This window comes from Brachyistius frenatus, unplaced genomic scaffold (genome assembly GCF_029030835.1).
Source record: "Brachyistius frenatus isolate BFR_SWC_R1_liver_20210118 unplaced genomic scaffold, ASM2903083v1 Contig_28, whole genome shotgun sequence".
In the NCBI taxonomy this organism is placed as follows: Eukaryota; Metazoa; Chordata; class Actinopteri; family Embiotocidae; genus Brachyistius; species Brachyistius frenatus.
This window is the reverse complement of record NW_027210627.1, coordinates 2155001-2174849: the sequence shown is the minus strand read 5'-3', so window position 1 is coordinate 2174849 and position 19849 is coordinate 2155001. Positions and strand designations below refer to the sequence as shown.

Below are 19849 nucleotides of genomic sequence, written 5' to 3'. Positions count from 1 at the left end.
TGTCAAATACTGCTTAACAACACATGATATTAGGTTTCCCCTGACACACACACACACACACACACACACACACACACACACACACACACACACACACACACACACACACACACACACACACACACACACACACACACACACACACACACACACACACACACAGGCACGCATATACCAGATGCAGACCACACACATTTTGAGCACACACGTTAAGCCTACATATCACCCGTGATCGGCTCTTTCAGTGGAATATAATTGACCATCTGCGTTCGACCAGGTGACCAGAGAATTTGTAAATCTGCACATTAACTTTTTTTGTTGTTGTTGTTGTTGTTGTTTTGGAATATCAATTCATTGGGGGCAACTAACAGCATGAAGTTTGGACAATTTTATTATTATTATTATTTTTTTTTTTACCTTTGATGTGCGGCTCTGTTCATTTGCATACGCATCAGAGCGCCCGCCCTGTCAAAAGGTCTTCTTAGCCACTGACCTCATTAATGTGGGTAAGATCAAACCGTCTTTTATCAGATTCTACGGACCGTTTAGCAACAGGGTTCGCAACTGCAGGCTCAGAGCACCACAGGGGGGGGCAGAAGATAATTTTGTCGGGTGGGGCCTCAATTTATGGGTCACCAAAAGTGCCTTGCAATGTTTTTTATTTTTTTTAATTTTTTAAGTAAAATATTTCAAATAAGTTACCAATAACCTGAAATGAAATAATTACATTATCCACATTTCATATTGTGCTGTTGGTGGGTGCAGGAGTTCCATTTTTTTTTTTTTTTTTATCTCATCCTTGTAAATGTTTTATGAGGAAGGAAATACATTCAGCACATTTGCTCGAGCTCAAGGATACACACAATGTGCTTTGGTGAGAAACACTTAAACTAAACAGAACTTTTGTTTGCTTACAATAAATTACCATGGGGCAGCTTTAAGTAACACCTGCATGCTACATTTTTAGAGAGATATTTGTGGTTCTTAAGAAACAGTGTCTCTATTACACAGTTAGTCCACAAGAGAGCACTGACAGGTCCTGGTTAAAGCGGTCAAAACCCTTTCAAAAGGGATCTTTATCAACATTTTAGTTACATGGTTTGGTATAAAATTTGGTTCATTTTGTTGTTATTTTGTACTCTTTTAAAAAATATACATGGGTCCTTAAAAAAAACCCAGACAATACTTGTGTGTCCCTGCGGCCTGAGGCATGGGCCGATTCAGGCATTTATCACTTATCAAAACTACATCAAAGCCTCAAATTTGTAGACTTTAATGGACACGGTGACACCGTAGGCACCTTAAGACGGGGGCATTGCTTTGATCACAAGCCATTGAGATAAACAACTTATTGTAGCCATGTCAGTCAGGCTCTAACTGTTATTCAAGGAAGCGTGTGAACCCCAAATCATATAGTTTATAGAAGTAGTAACTATTCTACAGTAGCAGCTCCTTTACGGGCATCTATTTGTGAGCGTATGAGCCAGCGTGAGCGAGAAACATAACGAAGAAACTGCCTCCAAACGGAGCAAATCCACTTGACAGAGAGAGAGAGAGAGAAGAAAGCGGAGTTAGTTCTGCATTGTTAAATCTGTAATTTACCACCTTCGAGGGCAATCAAGCTCCATTTGCAATACGTCTTTATGGAAAGGAGAAAATCAGGTAATACACCCTGTCAGGAAAATGACTAGTCAACAGTTTGCAACTGGTAATTTATCAGATTTATTATAGCTGGCACTTTTCATCTGCAGAAAAAAAAAAAAAAAAAAAAGTACTAGTAAGGGGAAAAACAGCTGTGAAATTTCCATGCACAAAAGGGGGGGGGGGGGGGGCTGTCTCGTGAAACATGAAACATATTTGGCTGACTGTGTATTTATGTACAATCGGGACACAATGGACAGCTTTCCTTATTCAGAAATACATGAAAGGGAGACCTGCACACTCGAGCTGGACATAAGTGGAGCAATAGGGACGTTAGCTTCTTTTCCTGCAGGATTAATAAGGCTAATATCGTCTACTGCAAGAAATAGATTACTCATAAAGCACTGAGGAATCAGCTAAACTATAATTAGAGTGACAAAAGGGGGGCAGGGGTGGGGAGAGAGAGAGAAGGGGGGAGGGTATCGATAATGTCTTTAAAAGGTTTACATCAGAGACAAGAAAATTGAGCCGAATACTTTCAAATTCAACAGATTCTTGGATGGAAAAGAAAACAACGACCTGCTCTCGTATCAGCACGGACAAACAGATGGTGGGAGATTAATCTCAAAACACACACACACACACACACACACACACACACACACACACACACACACACACACACACACACACACACACACACACACACACACGGCAGCAATACATCAAATAAAAGCTAATTCCATCAGAAAATCTAAACAAGTCGCATGTCGCAGCCGATAAGAGCGGATTCCTCTGTGTGCAGCTCGCAAACAACAACAAGCTGCGCATGACCCCCGACTGTTTGCTGGAGACGCCACACTCACTTTTCAGACAGGATTCAGCAGAGATGGAAAACGTTAAAACGGCAGGCTCGGTTGGGTTTTTTTTTTGGGGCTCTTCAAGCAGCGCGATAGAAAAATACAGCACCTTCGGAGGAGCCCCGCGCTGTGATTTAACACGATACGATCAGGCATTTATCACACGGTACAAAATAACGTTCACTTTGCAGAAAAATGTGGGTAATTGTCTTTGACCTTATTCCACAAAAGAGAGGTGTCAGCGGGCCCGAAGAACACAAACAAAATCCTATTCTACATTTCGAAGAAACGTACGCTGGGTATTCAACGCTTTTTCTCCCAGTGCTCATTCACACGGATGTCACACAGGATCAACCGATTTGAATAACCACTGTGAAATGTAATTTATCAGACACGGTAACGTAGCAGCCCAGAAAACGATCCTGACAGGTTCCCTGCTGTATTTATCTCTGCATTTGTCCTCTGTGCAGTTTGACTTTATTCCAAGCACAAAAGTGGACAATTAAGTCCTATTTTCACATCTCCCAGGGTCAAGCAGCCCAAATAAGATACCATTACGCTATAAATGACCGAAGACCACCAATACCACAACAACAATATAATAGTTTTACAATTACAGAACCTGGGAGAGAGAAAATTGAAAATCAGATTTGAAAGGATTTCAGAACAGTTTGTTGTCCTGCCGGTTGTGGCTGCACCGTGCTCTCACATTATCCAATTCTTAGTGGAAATGTATGGTGTTTTTGTTTCCCCCCCCCCCCCCCTCAAAACGAAAACGCTTCTGGCAGCTCTATGAAGACCGGGTCATTGAAACCGTTTGGAGAACAGAGCACGGTGTGCAACAAGTTTTAAAGCTGGTGGACTCGCATTGTGTTCCTTCTCCAAGTGTTGCACCAGCCTCATTGGTCATGTTGTGGCTGTGTTCTGTATTTTGTTTACGTCTTTCTCAGTATACCTTCAGTTTTTGAAGGTGTTGTCCAGTATGTTTTTTTTTTTTTGGTTGCAGTTTGTGCAGCGGTCTGCTCGCTCCGTGTCCTGCAGCTGGCTGAGGAAGCCTTTCTCGCTCTCTCTCTCTCTCTCTCTCTACCACCGAGCTTCGTTGTGGTTAGATTTTGGCCCGGCCGGCCTTAAGGTGCTCTTACATGTTTTATTGCTCCACTTTTGATGTCAATTTAAAGTGGGAATTAGCCTAAATTGGCTCAGTACATTGTTTGATGGAGTTCTGTGGACTGAGAAGAGGTTCGTCCGGGGGACGTTTTCTCTTTGACCTGTCACAGTCTTTGTTTCTTCAGTTCATTATTATTTAATGAAACTGGGATTTTAATTCAAACTGAATACGTTAGCTGGGTTTGAGCACATACAGGCAGGTCTGCGGATAATTCTGTGGCATAGAAATCTGTCCTCCTTTTGTAGTGCCGTGTTTTGGACGTAGTAAGTGAACGATCGGCCGGAATTAGCCCTAAAAAGTTTGATCTGCAGTCTCTAAAAAGTCGGATCATGCGACGGAAAACTTTCTGCGCTCAGCTAAAAAAGCGTCGCCGGTCTGGAAGCCCATCCGGGGTGTCTGAAAAACGTTTTCTTTTTCGTATTAATAAAAAGGGATAAACTGAGATATTTCCCCACAAAGATAAATGCCTCGATGCTTAAGAAGTAAGCTTTGAGAGGTATGAATGATATGTAAATGATACTGATCTCTTTCTCTCTCCCTCAATAACTTGTTCCAGTAATTAAGCGGCGGCGGCTGCGGTTTAAGTTCTGTCTTTAAGAGAGAGAGTGGAATATTATGACGTACAAAACCAGGGAAATGAACTTAAATACACAATGCACTGTTGTTAAGTATAGCTAAATAAATATATAATGCTACACCATAAATAATAAGTTTCCAGGAGACCCTGTGGTGATCGGTATAAGCAGACACTCCTTCCAGTGATCGGGGAACCATTTGTACATAATGTACAAAACCATTCAACTAACCGCTGTGGCCATATTATACTCAATTCTGATCATACCAGAAGGGCAAACTTAACTTAACATTAAAAAAAAAATGGGGGGGAGGGGGAGGAACCACAGCTCAGTCACATTTCTCACACAGCATCGCATGTGCAGAACGTCTCTTGACACAGAAACGCACACGTCAAAAAAATGACATGCGAGTGGGAGAAAAAAAGAAAAAAAAAAAGGCACAACAACATACTGTATACAATATGCACATGCAGTGTCTTATCAACACATGCACACAGTACGAGCAGAAACCACACGCACAGTTCACCACCAGACAGTTGCTGTGATGAGCAGGCAGAAAGGCGAACCTCTCTGGACATAAATATGTCCGGCCTTAAGATCTACCGCTGGCAGCTCCATCTCCAGTTGAAGCCTCGCCAATTGCTTTTCGCCCCCTCCCCACAATTCATGCAGGCGTGCAATACACAAGACAAAAAAAAAAAAAAAAAAAACACGGCCTCGTAACACGTGCAGCGCAGAAACATAATGCTACACAATGAGCGGGGCGGGGAGGGGGGTCGGAGGGGGGGGGGAGTAAGGATATCTAACAAACTGAAAACCAGCTCCCGGCTTAAATGGGGATTATGAAAACATATCCATCAATCGTACGGCGAGGCTCCGCGCAGCGGAGCAGCATATCCATTCCAAAAAGTTTCAATTATATTATTTTTTTTGGACATGAAGTAACATTCATAAAGTTTTCCTTATAAATCCAACTTGACATATTTGAACATTTGGATTTTTTTTTTACAGAGTTAATAAATGAGATTGTAAATCATCTTTCAAGGTAGACTGGTCCAGAAGAGATGCTTTGGAACGGTGGCTCTATGAATTATGCAATGTTTGATTAAATAGAAAGGGAGTTTGACATTCTCTGCATCTAGGTACATTTACATTTGATTGAGTTTTAATTGAATGCGTTTTTGATTTGATATGAGGGCTACATATCCATCTTTCTTAATCCAAACTTGGGTTCGAAAGGTTGTGAAACTACACGGGAAAAGTTTGACATCTCTGAGAGTATGTGAATCGGTGTTTACTTATTTATTTGTGATGTTTTGTTGATGTCGTTTTTTTCCTTAAAAACCACAAATGTGGTCTTCTTATATGCAAACCATCCATCCCCCTTGATATAATAATAATAATAATAATAATAATAATAATAATAACAATAAGTGCACCATTCCTTCATTGGGATGGGAGCTGCATAGCACATACTGTTAGTGTACTAGTGTACATGAGCACTGATTGGGTCTATTCTACGCTTGCAACGTATGAGACTAAGCGTCCCGATATATCTGACAGACTGTACTGGTATGGATGTTTCTTTTAAATATTTATTCCCCAGTTTTGTAATTCACGCAATCTACCGAAGAATGACTGTCATCGTAGTTCTTTACAGTTTCAACTTTCAGCCACCACCTCACGGGAAGAATGAAATGCATTCCTGTTGTTTTCTCTCCTCCGCCGACAACCTACCGTCCGTTCAACATTTTGTGTACTTTTACACTCTTAAAAACAGGTTTACAGCTGTGGGACTTTCCACCAGACAATGTGAACACATCTCACTAAGTCAGGACGATGGGAATTCGGTGCAGCCAGAAATGACTGCGTTGCATGTTTAAATAAGACACATCCGGTGGCAAGTTAACATTATGTTCTAATAGTCCGTGGGACAGCGGATACGATGTAGTTATCAAATTTGTTGTAAGTAGAGCAGTAACGCAGAGACCAGCCAAACTCAACCCGGGTAGAAACGTAGTAATTCATCTGCCTTCACCAAAAAACGTTCACTTTGAAAAAGCCTAACAAATAAACGCACTATGCAACGCTGCCCTTTCACAACCTTAACAACAACTTTTGTTGAAAACAACAACGCAAACACACTTCAATTCAGGACATGATCATCTTTTCCTCCGATCCCGCCAGATCCACAGAATCCTTGACTTTATTAAATGGTTTGCTTTGTAATTTCTAGAAGAGCAAAACTCTTTAAACCTGAAGACGTGACACAGAAAGGTAACATCGAAGTTCGGCAAACTTTAATTCTCTATGAAGGCATAATGCAAATGTACGATTGTGTAACAGAGCTGGTGTGATGCTGAAGTTTTCATACGTTGTGCTCATGCAGTGTCAGTGTTCGGCAAAATCACCTCTGAAGCAAAAATCCTTAAAGCGCAGCAGTCAAGAAAGCTGATGCACACTCTGCAATAAACATAGCATGACTAATCCCTCCTCACAAATGACAAGGCCTAGTCATCTTACACACAATGACTTCAAAGCAAAGCGTTTGCCACAACTCAAGGACTTGAGTGATGGAACTACATTTCGCTCCGTAGCGCACAGGGTTAACTAAACACGCAATTTCAGTGTGGCAGCGTTGACTAAAAAAAGCTTAATGGGGCCAGCTAAGCTCCTGTGGTTGGCCTTTGTGCGTAAAAGTGACCACTTAAGTGCTGTGCAGGCCCTCCTGAGTGTGTTTGGAGGCATAAGCATTTCCTCGAACTTTTTGCCTGCTTGCACTGTGTGTTTGTGTTTGTGTTTGCGTCGGCGTTTGCGTCGGTGTGTGCGCGTGCCCTTGAAAACGTATTGGCGTGCGTGCCCACATGCTCACCGGTGCATCCGGGCTCGTTTTCGCTGCGTGTGCACGAGTGCGACGGCACATCCGTGTCTTTAAACGCCCCGCCTCCCTGTAGTTCCGTACGGTGTGTTTTTTTTTTTGCATTATTATTGTAAACCAGATTTGAATGCCCCGTTTGAACTGAATTACTGCGGCGAAAGCAGCTTTGGGAAGAGAGAAGATTCACAGATTCGTTAAGACGTCGGTGCTCAGAACAAACACGGGGCAGTCTTAATGAAACATTCTCCAGCTGGCGTACGTTTTAATTTGGCTTAAAAAAACAACAAAAAAAAACCCTGTTAATTCCTGCTTCGGCCACGTGAAACAAGTCCGCGCTGATCAATAACATTGATAGGTCTGATGGGAGAAGTGCTACGAATGGCCGTCCACGTTCACCTTCTATCAATCAAGTGCAAATGGCGCCAAGCTGACACCCATCTCTACACAGACCGCTCCATTACAACGCCGCACTCGGCCTGCTTGCACGAAAACGGCAGACGACTCGGGTCTCATTTTGAAAAGCTCTGGCCATCATTTCCACCACTTCTAATAACACCGTTACACAACAAGGCAATTGATGAAGTCTACAAACATCACAAAAGTCCAACAGAGTGAAACGCAATCGGCAGAGCCAGATGATTGACCGGCTAACGGTGAAGCATGTCTCCTTCCCATAACGGACGTTATTCTTTCTCTGGGTGAGTTTTCAGCATGCAGTCATAAAAGGCACAACAACAAAAAAAAACTGCTATTCTGCTGCTGATTTTGGTGTCTTTTGTGGAATAATATATGATTAAGGATTAAGTATTGGGTTCATATAATCAAGCCTCATGAATTTTAATAGTTTTAAAATAGCGGTTTGACCCCGAGGACACGCATTTCTCGTTTTACTTCTTCGGGCTTTTGTCGGTAACGGTTTGGGTTTGATGGCTGTATAACCTGTGGTTTCAAGAAAATAGTTCAAATTGAGGTCCAAGATGCTGCATAGTTTCCTCCTCACTCACTTGATTTGAGTGCTCACTGCTGCCCCCCAGCAGCAAGAAGACTCACTTATAATACGATTAGTTACAAATCCTTGTTTTTTTTACTTTTGAAAAGTGGAATTATTCTCATCTTCCTCTGAACTCTGAGACACATTTGCACAGACACAGTTATGTGTTGCACTCGGTCTGAGTAATAAAGACCGTTTTCTGTTAGCGATTATTTCCCACACCCGTGTCCTTATACGCTGCTCTGCTGCGTCCCCTCTAACACATCTTAAATGCTGCATTCATTACATTAATCTTTTGCTCGCGTGTGTGTGTGTGTGTGCGTCAGTGTGTGCGAGAGAGAAAGAGAGAAGAATTTACCATCAGTGAAGGGTGAGTCCTTCAGCAGACGGGGTCAGTGCTCTAATCTGAGGAGGTGATGATATTGTGAGGATATTTAATGAGAGGATAAGAGCAAAAGCGAGGGGTGGGGGAATTAGCCTTTTTAGATATCATTAAACATTAATACTGTCAGGGGACGGGGGCACACTGGGGTCCTTTTCTGTGACTTTCATGCGGCGTGCTAATAGGGTTTCTTACCTCTGGGGACCTCTGCAACCCCCACCCACCCTCCAGTACAGAGCTAGAGCTAAAGCCAAGGGAAGATCAGATCGCCACTCCGCTTCTGAGGATGAGATTAGAGAGAGTGTGTGTGTGTGTGTGTGTGTGTGTGTGTGTGTGTGTGTGAATTGCGCTTTATGCGAGGTAATGCACTCTTTCGGACTCCCTCTCTGTCTTTGGCTAATGTGTGGCGACACACGCAAAACGTAACGACTTAAAATGTATTAAAATCCTAAAGGGGACTTGCATACATTAACCAAATACTTATTTCTGAGATACAATAGTATCAGCAGCTTATTCTTGCAGTCATCTTTAAAATGAGCCTTTCATACTAGTTCTAGTCTGCATCAGCACATCATTTCTATTTAGTGTGGCCTGGTCAACGTTATGCAACCCTCCAACCGGTGAAGGCAGATGTTCGCCCAGCTCTCCTGTCAGAGGCTCCTTCCTGTTAAAAAAAAAAAGAAAAAAAAAAGGAGGTTTTCTGTGCCGCTGCTGTTCATGCGGGAATCGTTGAATTCTTGGGTTCCTCTCTACGGTGTTGTGAGGTTCAGTTGTAAGGTCGTTACTATTCGAAGTGTCCTGAGATGACTTGTGTGGTCATTTGCCGCTATGAAAAAAATTGAACCGCAATTACCAGACTTTTCAGTCATCATGAGACTCTTCTTCTCCCAGAGTAATGCTCTTCAATAGGCCTGCGAGTCACAATTCTTTTTTTTTCTTTTTTTTCATGAATTAATCTGTGGTGCGTTTTCTTCATTAATTGTTTAGTCTTTATAATATCAAAGTGAACAATAAATGTCGGCTTTTAAAAGATGTATACCAAATAAGCAGTATGGTATTTAGTAACGCATTCAAAGGAAGCAAATTCACACAACTGAGAATCTGAAAACCTTATTCCCTATCAAAACAGTTTCATTTATGTCACTCATCTAGCTTAGAAATAAAAGTTTCTACTTCACCGTTATCGTGAATGACGAACTGAACTGTAAGAGAAGCAGTCAATCTGTAATTATTCGTAGGGCTCCTGTTCTGTTCGTGCAGTAACGAGCAACCAGATTAATTCATTAAAAGTGTTTTCTGGAAGAATGGTGTCGATCACATGAGGCACCAGCAGAGGGCAGTGATCCCCTTCTAAAGAAAAGAAGCTCTGGTGCGTGTGTGGGGGGAGGGGGGGGGGTATAGCTGGGGATGAATGAGCCCATGCGCTCACTTTTACTCAGTGGGATATGGGAAGATGGCGACAGAGGGAGCTTTTACTGTACAAATCAAGTCACACTGAAACCAACATTTATAAATGAATCTCCTTCGCAGGGATTCCTCTCCTGTCCTCTCCTCCCCTGCAGTGCCGTCTGTGAACATCCCAACTGCACAACGTAAGAAACATTTTCACGGATGAACCTTTTAGTCATTTTGGCCTATTTTCAAACTGAAGCCTTCCAGTTCAGGAAACCTGTATGTTGCAGCATGTGGCGTGCATGATGTGCTTTTGGAAGTTCAGCATTGCCTTCAAATCATTTTTTTGTTTTGTTTTGCTTTCTCTTAACAGATACACTGAATCCAGTTGCCACCGTTAATTTGATCTAAATACGCTTCTGTTGACCAGGCGCAGCACGGTAAGTATTGATTCATCTCAACACATACAGTAAATTCCTGTCCTGTTCCACAGCCTGAATCACAACGCTTTTTATGTGGGGAAAAAAAACAAATCAAGGAGCCCTTGTAATGCACTTGTTTAGATGCAAATGATTTATCAGGCATTTTTATCTATTATATTGTGTTTAAGTAAACGTCAGCCTCATATTTTTAGTCTTACAATGACTAAAAGTGTATAAATTGATGTCTTTTAGCCAAACAGCAATATTATCTCATCTCTCATGCTTACTATTAATACTAAAAATGTTTTAGTCAAAATATGCCTTTTTTAAACAATATTTTGTAATTACAAACCATGAATATAAAACTGATTCTCAAAGTAAAAACATTTTTAAGAAAGATGCAAAGTACATCCACTCAAGAATTTCACTGTACTACATTTATACAGGAAGTTATTGGAGTATCACTGAACAGTACGCTAATCATCTATACCACATTAGAAACATCATTCACATAAAGCAAAAGTTACCATGATTATTTCTTAATAAACTTATTTCCAGATTTGACAGCTTCTACCCATAGTTGTTTAAAGGCGTTCCCTGATTTTAGCCTGAAATTGTTCAGCACATATTTCAGTCAGAGTTGCAGATGCGTCCGCGACAGCAGCAGCCGAAGTCCAAGACGTCAGTGGCAATAAAACAACCGTTATCATGGGAACAATATCCCACATGATGCTAAACTGATGCCTGTACCGGATTAGTAAATAATAATATTAGCACGCGCAGTGGGAGGAGTAGTAGTGTCGGAAAAGTTGTCGTAACGAAAGTACTTATCGTGGAATAAGGAGACTTGATGATTCAATGCAATAGTTTTAAATTCTGTATGTTTAACATAAATATTTGCTGATTACAAACCGGTTCAACTTCACTATCATATGTATTCTGTTCATCAGATTATTGAAACAGCAGTCTAATAATGATGTATTCATGTTATAAAAGTATTATGACACTTCTGACTGCGTTGTGGTTCCCATAAGGCTATAAAAGAGTTTGTGGATTGAAGGATGTTTACTTTTTTTTTTTTTTTATGAACTTTCATTTACCTGAGATCAATACCCAGCGGTAAATAAACCCAGTCTCACTTACCCATCACAGTTTGCCATGTTTTGATGCATTTGATCCCCGTGATCCGTTTAGCTCCATCGGCCCGACCTCCAGTCGCCCCATTCTGCTGGAAGGCTGAGAGCCACAGGTCACATGACCTGGAAGAAAAAACCTAGGAGACTTCTGGGATCCCTCTTCGGTCGGATACACCTTCTCACCGTTACTGCTCGCGCACACTGTGAGTAACATGACTGATGGGATGCTTTATTCTGATTGAAAGTCCGTGCCGGCGATATGCTTGGTTAGCTTCCAAATGACTTCATCCCGTGTAGCAACACGGGTCGGGTCGGCTCTGCCAAGAAAATCAACCCGTGCACTGATAACGTACATTTCAATCCGGTTTTTGAAGCGACTTGCAAAGTTACATCATTTCTGAAGTACAAACTAATCACATGATCTGAAAACGCAACAGACTCGTGGTATGACGTCATGTACACAAAAATGCATGTAAATGTTTGAAGCACACATAAACACAAACTTGATGAAGCAATTGCTTATCATCTGCTCCAACCTTTATGTATTTATTTATTTATTTATTTTAGCATGGGCCAGTTATCAACCTGAAAGGAAGTCCAAAGGCTGATGAACTGATCTGTGTGTGCGCGAGACCACATTGCTCTGGTGTCCTATATGACCTGGGAACACGACACCCAGCGCAAATCTGGTGAGGAACAAAACTCATTTGATCTGTTAAGGTTAACTTGATGGGATTTACACCGCTGCCATTACAAAGACGTTTCAGCAGGCGGGTGTCCTTGCTTTGAAGTTTTGGACTGGATGACGGTTGATGAAAGCCGAGCCACTGACGCCGATGTGTGATAAAAAAAAAAAAAAAAAAATAAATAAAAGATGTTAAAAGGCCCCCGTGTGCCTTTTAATCATGAAATTTCGTTTTTGGCTGGAGGGCAATAACGCAAATGTTAGCTCGACCGTTCACAATCTACCGCCTCGTTTTTCGTTATCTCTCGTCTTGGCCTTTCGTAGTCTGCCTCGACGCGTGTTGAAATTCGGTGTTCATTTGGATGTAATATCAGACTCGTACTACCCTGTTCAAATAGTGTGTGCCAGAGTGCAATTAGAGGAGCTTCACAGCTGTAAAACACCGGACCCGGTAGCTCATTTCAGCCCTCGGTGCAGTCGTCTACTGAACGGGCTCCAACACCGTCTTTAAAGCCTGAAAAAAAGAAAAGAAAAGCAACTTTCCCCGAGTTTAACGACACACGTCGTGTTTCATCAAAGTTGGTCTCGCGCCGTAGCGTCCCGGTTGTCCCGTGTTTGTCCCACCGCTGTCTGGGGAGAGCAGCCCTACCGACGGGACAGAAGTCACTCCAGTTTATAGCGACCGCACTCGTTACGTGACGCTAAAATAAACGCGTTAAAAAGCCCAAAGTTAAGCTGTACAGTGAACAAAACCCCAAAGCACATTTTAAAATCACGTATCAAACATTCTGCTGGCGCTGCAAAAAAAAAAAAAAAAGGACTTCTTTGTTTTTCCCAATAAATACCCCACATTGCAGTATGGCTTTATCATAAGATTACATAGTGGCAGCATTTGTTTATTTAACGTCGTCTGAATTAAGTTTTGTGTCGGAGAATTTCTTATTCCACATTTTGACGCAAAGATTTTTTTTATTTCTACTGCAAACTATATCGGTTCCAAATATCGGTTCATCGGACTCCTTGATTGCCAGTAATCGGTATCAGCCCTGAAAAAGCAATATCGGTCGACACGTAGTGCAAAGAACGTACCCGAGTCTGTTTTTATAAAGTGCTGGTGCTTGTGTGATGAAGGGAGCCGGGTGGGGGGAGGGGAGGGGGGGTGACAATGTTCAGACTGTAGGGGGGAAGTGTGTGTGTGTGTGTGTGTGTGTGTGGGAGGGAGAGAGGGGAGGGAGTGTGTGTGTGTGTGGGGGGGTTCAGCATCCTGACAGCCTCGTGGAGAAGTCTGGAGGAGGTGCGCGGAGGCCGCGGTACTTCCTCCCAGTAGACAGCAGGCCGAAGAGGCTGCGTGAGGGACGGATGAGTCTCTCGCCATGCTGACTGCTTTGCGGGTGTTGTGGACGTCCAGCAGGGAGGAGGAGCGCGGGACCGATGATCCCACCGGCTGCCTTCGCTGTTGCGCCGCGGGGCGTTTCGGTCGGAGGCGGCGCAGCTCCCGAAACGCACGGCGGTCAGCCGGTCGGGATGCTCTCCGTGGAGCCTCGGGGGAAGGAGAAACACGACGGCCGCCGGGGCCCCCGCTCTCTTTGATTTGCGGAGGAAGTGGAGGCGCTGCCGGGCTTTGCTGGCCAGCGATGCCGTGTTGTTTGTCCAGGAGAGATCCTCCGTGACGTTCACACCCAGAAACGCGGTGCCGCTCGCCCGCTCCACAGCAGAACCGTTGTTGGTCAGGAGGGGGGAGGGGGGGGGGGTGGTTGGGTGAAGGTTCTCCTGATGTCCATAACAATCTCCTGTGTTTGCGTCACGTTGAGGGAAGAGATGGTTGTACCTGCACCGCACGGCCACTCGGTTCACATCGTTCCTGCCGTTTGCCTCCTCGTTGTTGCGGGTGAGACCCACCGCGGTCGTGGCCTCCGCCAAAAAGTCCACAACTGCAGAGCGCGAGAGAGAATTCCTTTCGGCAGATTTGAGCCTTCGTCACGGCGACACTTCCTGCCGCGTCACCGGGGCCACGGCACAACGGACAGGTGTGAAAGCAGCACGTCGAGGGGAAGCGAGTACAAACAAAGCTGTGAGGAAGAGCAAAAGAAACAAACGTGCTTCCAGCTCCTTCGCGGAAACAAATTTGAACATCTATTTTGGACAACAGTTAAAGGCCGTTCAGGTGTTGGAATAAACGCGTGCTCATCCGAGTGAATGAATCAACATTTGCAGCGCCATCAGGTACAAACGCAGATTAATGGAGTCAAGGCAAGTCGACCGAACCTGCAGCTCCTCTCTGAACGAGACTGTCGAGCCTCAGAGACCAAAACTAGAAGCGTGCTGGTGCGGTCGATTTGTGAAGTCAAATATTTTACTGCGAGGTTCTTTCACGTCCACAAAATTAAAAACAAAACAAACAATGGTAAATTCCAGCGACTTCAGTGCAGTCCAATATTCAATTTGCAATATAAATTACAATGTTTCTCTTCAGCACTAATAGACAACAAAAAAACAGACTGGATTTAGTCCTTTATGTAACTCTAGAAATTGCTTTTGTTGATCTTGTTTATGCCGTGTATTTGACAAAAAAAACCTTGTTGAAAGGACATTTAACTCCCAGAGATCATAACAAAGCCTGAATTCACCAATAAAGACAGATTTTTTTTTTTTTAAACTATTCATTCAAAGATTCATTGATCCATCAGTGGTACACCTGTTGTGTCTGCCAGTCGGGCAGTAGCAGGAAGTACAGTATATTGTCGCCATCGCTGGTGACGCCACCGGGATAGAAGAAGAGCTTGTTGGCCGTGATGACGCGTTCAGGGACTTAACCAGGAGGCAGCCTCCCAAAGTGGAACACGTCATTCAAATGTTAAGTCCACTAAGCACCCGCACGGATCAAAGGCCCATCAACAACGACCGTAGCGACTCGGCTACATTCACGGTGGCGTTGCGGAGCCAAGAATATACGGCAGTGAACGCGTCGTCTTCCCAAACAGCTCCGGCTGCACTCGTGTCTTAAATTATCACCAAACTTCCACTTACAGACCGCCTTCCCAACGACCGCGCATCATTTCCAGATACCATCGTCGACATTTCTAACACAATATAACTGCACCTTCGAGGCAGGGCGGGACTGCGGGATGATTTACAGTACAAATATTCACGCGGTGGAGTTATCGAGTACCCTCACTACTACAATCCTTGCTCGGTGTTACCGCTCAGCCCATTTTCCAATATCGCAGTCAATCTGCAAAACAAATGGGAGCCGTGAGACAAATGCGAACGACACTCGGCCGTTGGAAGTGACCACGGCGGACCGTGATGTCCCGAGTCGGCGGAGCCAACGCGTGTCGCTGTGACCGACACCGGCCGGGAAGAAAGGAATAAAAGTGCGCCGGTTTCCTTTCAGGTTTTGCTGCACGGGTATGCGAGTCTGTCTGCCCGTTCGTATTCAAATCCTCCGAGCGCGTTCCTACGTGCCCGTGCATACGCATTTTATGTGTGTTTTGACAATTTAATACTTGCAGCAAAGCTTTATAGATTGATCCTCTGGGGGAAAAAAAAAATGAAAAAAAAAAAAAAGATATCTAAACTGGCTCCCTCTGAAGAGCACTGCGTTGGACTGATAGGATTAAGTCAGCAGATGCCGGCGTCCCTTCACAAGCCTATAGGGGAAGAACACTGTTCTTGTACTCCTTCAGACCATGTTATGGAGTCTGTAGCATACAGACAGGCGGATTAACTACACGCAAACACATTACAGGTTTCATACGCACTTACTCAGATGATCCAGAAAAAAAAAACTTTCCCTTCAAAAAGTCCGCCGTCAAAACTCGGCCGGCTTAAAATTCAAACGAGCGTTTGCCTCGATAAAAACCCAAAAGACAGTATTCATGAGGTCGACTGTGTAAAATGACTTTAAAATATATCCAGTACAAACAACCCCCCTCTCCATTACATCACATCTTTATTCCTCTCACGGTATTTCTCTTTTGCGGATTCAACCGCCTCACCTCACACAGGCAGCATCTTGTTTCTGGTTCAGGTCTTAATGTTCAGACACATTCAAACACTGTAATTGCCATCGACTTTACCTGCACGTTACATTTTGTTCTTTCGATATTCGGACAACTGAGGATAACGGAAAGAGGGGCGTCTCCGAAAGAACGACGAGACTTGGCACCCAGCGGGGACCGGCGGCTTCCTGGTTGACACTAAACAAAAAGTTATGCGACGGCGGCGCCGGGACAGCGCGGACCCGTCGTACGTCACAATAAACCACGGAGGGTACAGCTGTACACGACAAAACTGAGATTGAGATTACACTGCGGGCATTTATACTCGCGTTTCTCTTTTCCAAATTTCATTGTTCGTCGGAAAAGTGTGTCCGTAAAGTCAAGAAAACGGACTAATAATGTAGGGGCAGATTTAGATCTACGCTTCCAAAGCTCACTGCGACTTGGTGAGAATATTTCCACAGTAGCAGGTATAGTTCTTCATCAACTTTGGAGTAATGAAATATCAGCAGCAGCTCTGCCCTCATTATTCTGCTATTAGTTTTAGCCCTCTGCGGCACATCTTCCTGAACTGGCCGAGGAGGAGCAATAAAAGGCAGCTGTGCAGCAAAGTAATCGAGTCAAATATTAATGAGCTGGTTTATAACTTGCCCGCGTAAGATTTTCCTGAACTTGTAATTTAACTCTTCCAACGTCGTGGCGGGGGGGGGAAGGGGGGGTTTCCCTTCGCGCCAAAGAAGCGGCGGCTCCCGCCCGTCTATCTGGCTCCTTCTGCAACTAAACGTCTTCCCGATGTAAGGGGTTTGTTGCGTCAGCTTTTAACCGCAGAGGGTTTCATTTGCCAATACTGAAGCGCGAAGTGTCCAATCTGAGGCTTTTAACTCAGTACGGCCGCGTTCACAGAGAAGCGAGCAACATGAGTGAGTTCACATTTACAAATAAATCTCTGTTCTGCTGTTAAACAAAGAGCAGAGTGATTAAACTAAGAAATGATTAATTATTCGGATTATGTCTTACAACACTTGTTTTACTTGGACGCGGAAACTTTTGAAATGAGAAGCTGCTCGTTAAATCTCGTCATTATCTGATTTGTTTACATCTTCGGGCCGCTTTTGTGTCCGATCAGACTCGAGAATGAGAAAGTTCAACCCGCACCTGCTGCTTGTGCGTCATTAAATGATGCACCGGCGGCCCAGACTTGCTGCGTCAAAGCGACGCAGGTATCTAAAGGTGCGGTGGGCTGGCGTGTGACATTTTGGAGCCACCGGGGGAAATAAGCGACTGCTGTTGTTGACAGCTGACCCACATCACCACACCGCCGGTGCAGTCTTAACATTAAAAAAAACAAAAAAACAATGGACATCATACGCTGGTGCGTTTTGCTCTTAATTCTTTGCCAACATATGGAGCGAGGACCGGCACCGGGACGGCGGTCGGTGGCTTCCACGGCCCGGCGTCAGTCCACGTGTTGTAGATTCTGTCGAGCGTGATCGCAACTGAGCCGCCACGATTTTTCATAAAGTATTTTTGAGAGAACGTAATCGCGCATCTAAAGTGGACTCCAGATTAGATAATGCAGCTGGAGACTCAACGCTCCGGCCTGTTTTAATTCAACAACAAGCCCCGAGCGCAGCTGCTTTCTCTTCACTTTTTTCTTTTTTTTTTCCCTGATTATTCACGCTGCCGCCACAAACGGCCAAATTTGATTGTTTGACTTACTCTGTTTTAATGAGAGGATGTCATGCACATAATCACACAAATACCTAAATGAAATTCTGACGCCACTCCTCAAAGCGATGGAGCGAAATGAAGATTGCCGACTTGCTGTCCGACCGGTGGTTCGGTGGCACCGGGGAAAGGAACAACCGGCGGGCTTGCGGATCATAATTTCGCGATTTGCATAAAAGCTGGGAAACGTTCCAAACTAATCACCAAAGATTTCAGATAATTATCAATCCACAGTGAGACGAATTGCCTATAAACGGAGAACGTTTAAAAGTGTGCCAGAAGGCTCCGGAAACCGAAGAGCGACAGCTGTTCACCGTACGCTAGTCATTAAACCGGCATAAAATCACCGCGTGTGAGAAAACGTTTCTTTTTTTTTTTTTTTTTTTTTGGTCTGATGAAAGCCGAGGTTGAATTGTTCAGGTAGAAACACGGCACAGTTTGTGGATGTCGAAAAAGGCCGCGGCATACCACCAGGAGAGCAGGATCCCAATATTAAGCGACGACGGAGGGAGCGTAACACATTAGGGATGTCGAGGAATAAACTCATGACAGCAGTTCACGCCTGAAGAACATAACCGAGCAGTTCTGTTTGGTAAGAAGGAGTCAAACTTGATCCTGTTGCTATGACGATCTGACTGGCAGCTGGCCGGAAACTTGTCACTCTCTTCGCGGGCATCGGTGAAGACAAACGGTTGACAATATTCGGCGTGCCGTCAGCCCGAGCGTTGTGCGACCCGCACCCTGCAACCGCATCTGGGATGAAGAACAGAATGACCTGCGAGACGACTCGACTACCGGCGACACGTTTTTTTGTTTTTTTTGAAAGAGCGTTTAGTTTGCGGAGGTGGGATGTGATTAGATAGTTCAGGCGATGCTGCGGGCAACCAGAGCTAAAAACAGGATGGAGAAGTCGTAGGGGGAGTCGTTTTGTCTTCCGCGGTGTGCGTTTTTGTCTTTGTTCTTCTCACCGGGCGCGTCATCCATCATTTCTAAACTCGACCACTTGGTTTCGGTGATTCATCTTCGAAAATGCAGGCGCGAAGAAAAATAAGTTTCGCTGGGAAATGAAATTAGTTTCCACGCCGAGTCATTTGTTATCCGGCCAAAACACACCGCCGGCCGAGTGAGTTGTCCTACTTAATTGTAAAGCCGTGTTTACGTCTGGCAAAAGAACTTCCGTTTCTGTTTGCTTTTCCGTTCTTCCGTCCGGACGCGGGTATGTGGGCGGATCCCTCGTGGCGCGTTTTGTTTGGGATTGATAACGACTCCAGAAACCAGAAGTTGAGCAGTAATCGTCCTTCGTCCGGGAGTAAAATATGGATGTATTCAAGGCAGAGGAAACCTCTCTGGCCTTCGCGCTGCCTTTTCAGGAGGATGCCTAGTTAAGACGGATGTTTGGGTTGGGTTTTTTTTTGTGCGCGTGGCAAAAGATCCCTCGATATATCTGACCGCGATTATTACCTCACTCGACCTTCTCATCCTATCGGAAAAGGTCGCGGACCGGTCGGATACCGGATTAATCAGAGAAGATGATAGCTTGAACCCGAGAGGTCTTTGGAGTGGGGATCGCGTGACGTAAAACAACATCCGGGAACATGAAGCTGACACACCGGGAGGTCGTTTTCATGGCTGCTACGCCGGTTCAAAATATCACGTTTTCTTTTTCCTCGCGACGTCACGAGAAAAAGTATTTATTACCGACGTCAAAATCATTACAGCGGCAGGGAGCGGCTTATAATGACGCAATTAGGGGAACGCAGTGAGCTTCGCCCGGAGTTTGAAGTTTTGCATAAATAGGCGAGTTCTGCTTGAGCATTGTTTTAAGCAGGTGCAATTAATTTGGCAATTTTCTATTTATCAAATTTTGGCCGTGAGCAATATCATTACTTTAAGCACTGACTGTGACTGCAAGGGAGATCAGGCACCATTTTCCATGGTGATAAGAGTTTTGGGTGGCGTGCTGGCTGTATAAGGTTTCAAGCAAACACAA

The 19849-nt window shown here is 44.2% G+C and overlaps 1 protein-coding gene across 8 annotated transcripts in view; it reads left to right on the top strand.

The window, feature by feature from the left end:
* pcbp3 (poly(rC) binding protein 3) overlaps positions 1–19849 on the top strand; it is a 63525-nt gene that overhangs the window by 12691 nt on the left and 30985 nt on the right. For 4 of the 8 annotated variants that reach the window (XM_069698857.1, XM_069698856.1, XM_069698855.1 and 1 more), the window contains exons 2-5: positions 10026–10087; positions 10261–10327; positions 11504–11648; positions 12013–12134. The gene's annotated coding sequence lies outside the window, so the exon portion shown is untranslated. The remainder of the gene's footprint in view (positions 1–10025; positions 10088–10260; positions 10328–11503; positions 11649–12012; positions 12135–19849) is intronic. The other 4 variants (XM_069698851.1, XM_069698852.1, XM_069698853.1 and 1 more) reach the window with 4 other exon arrangements.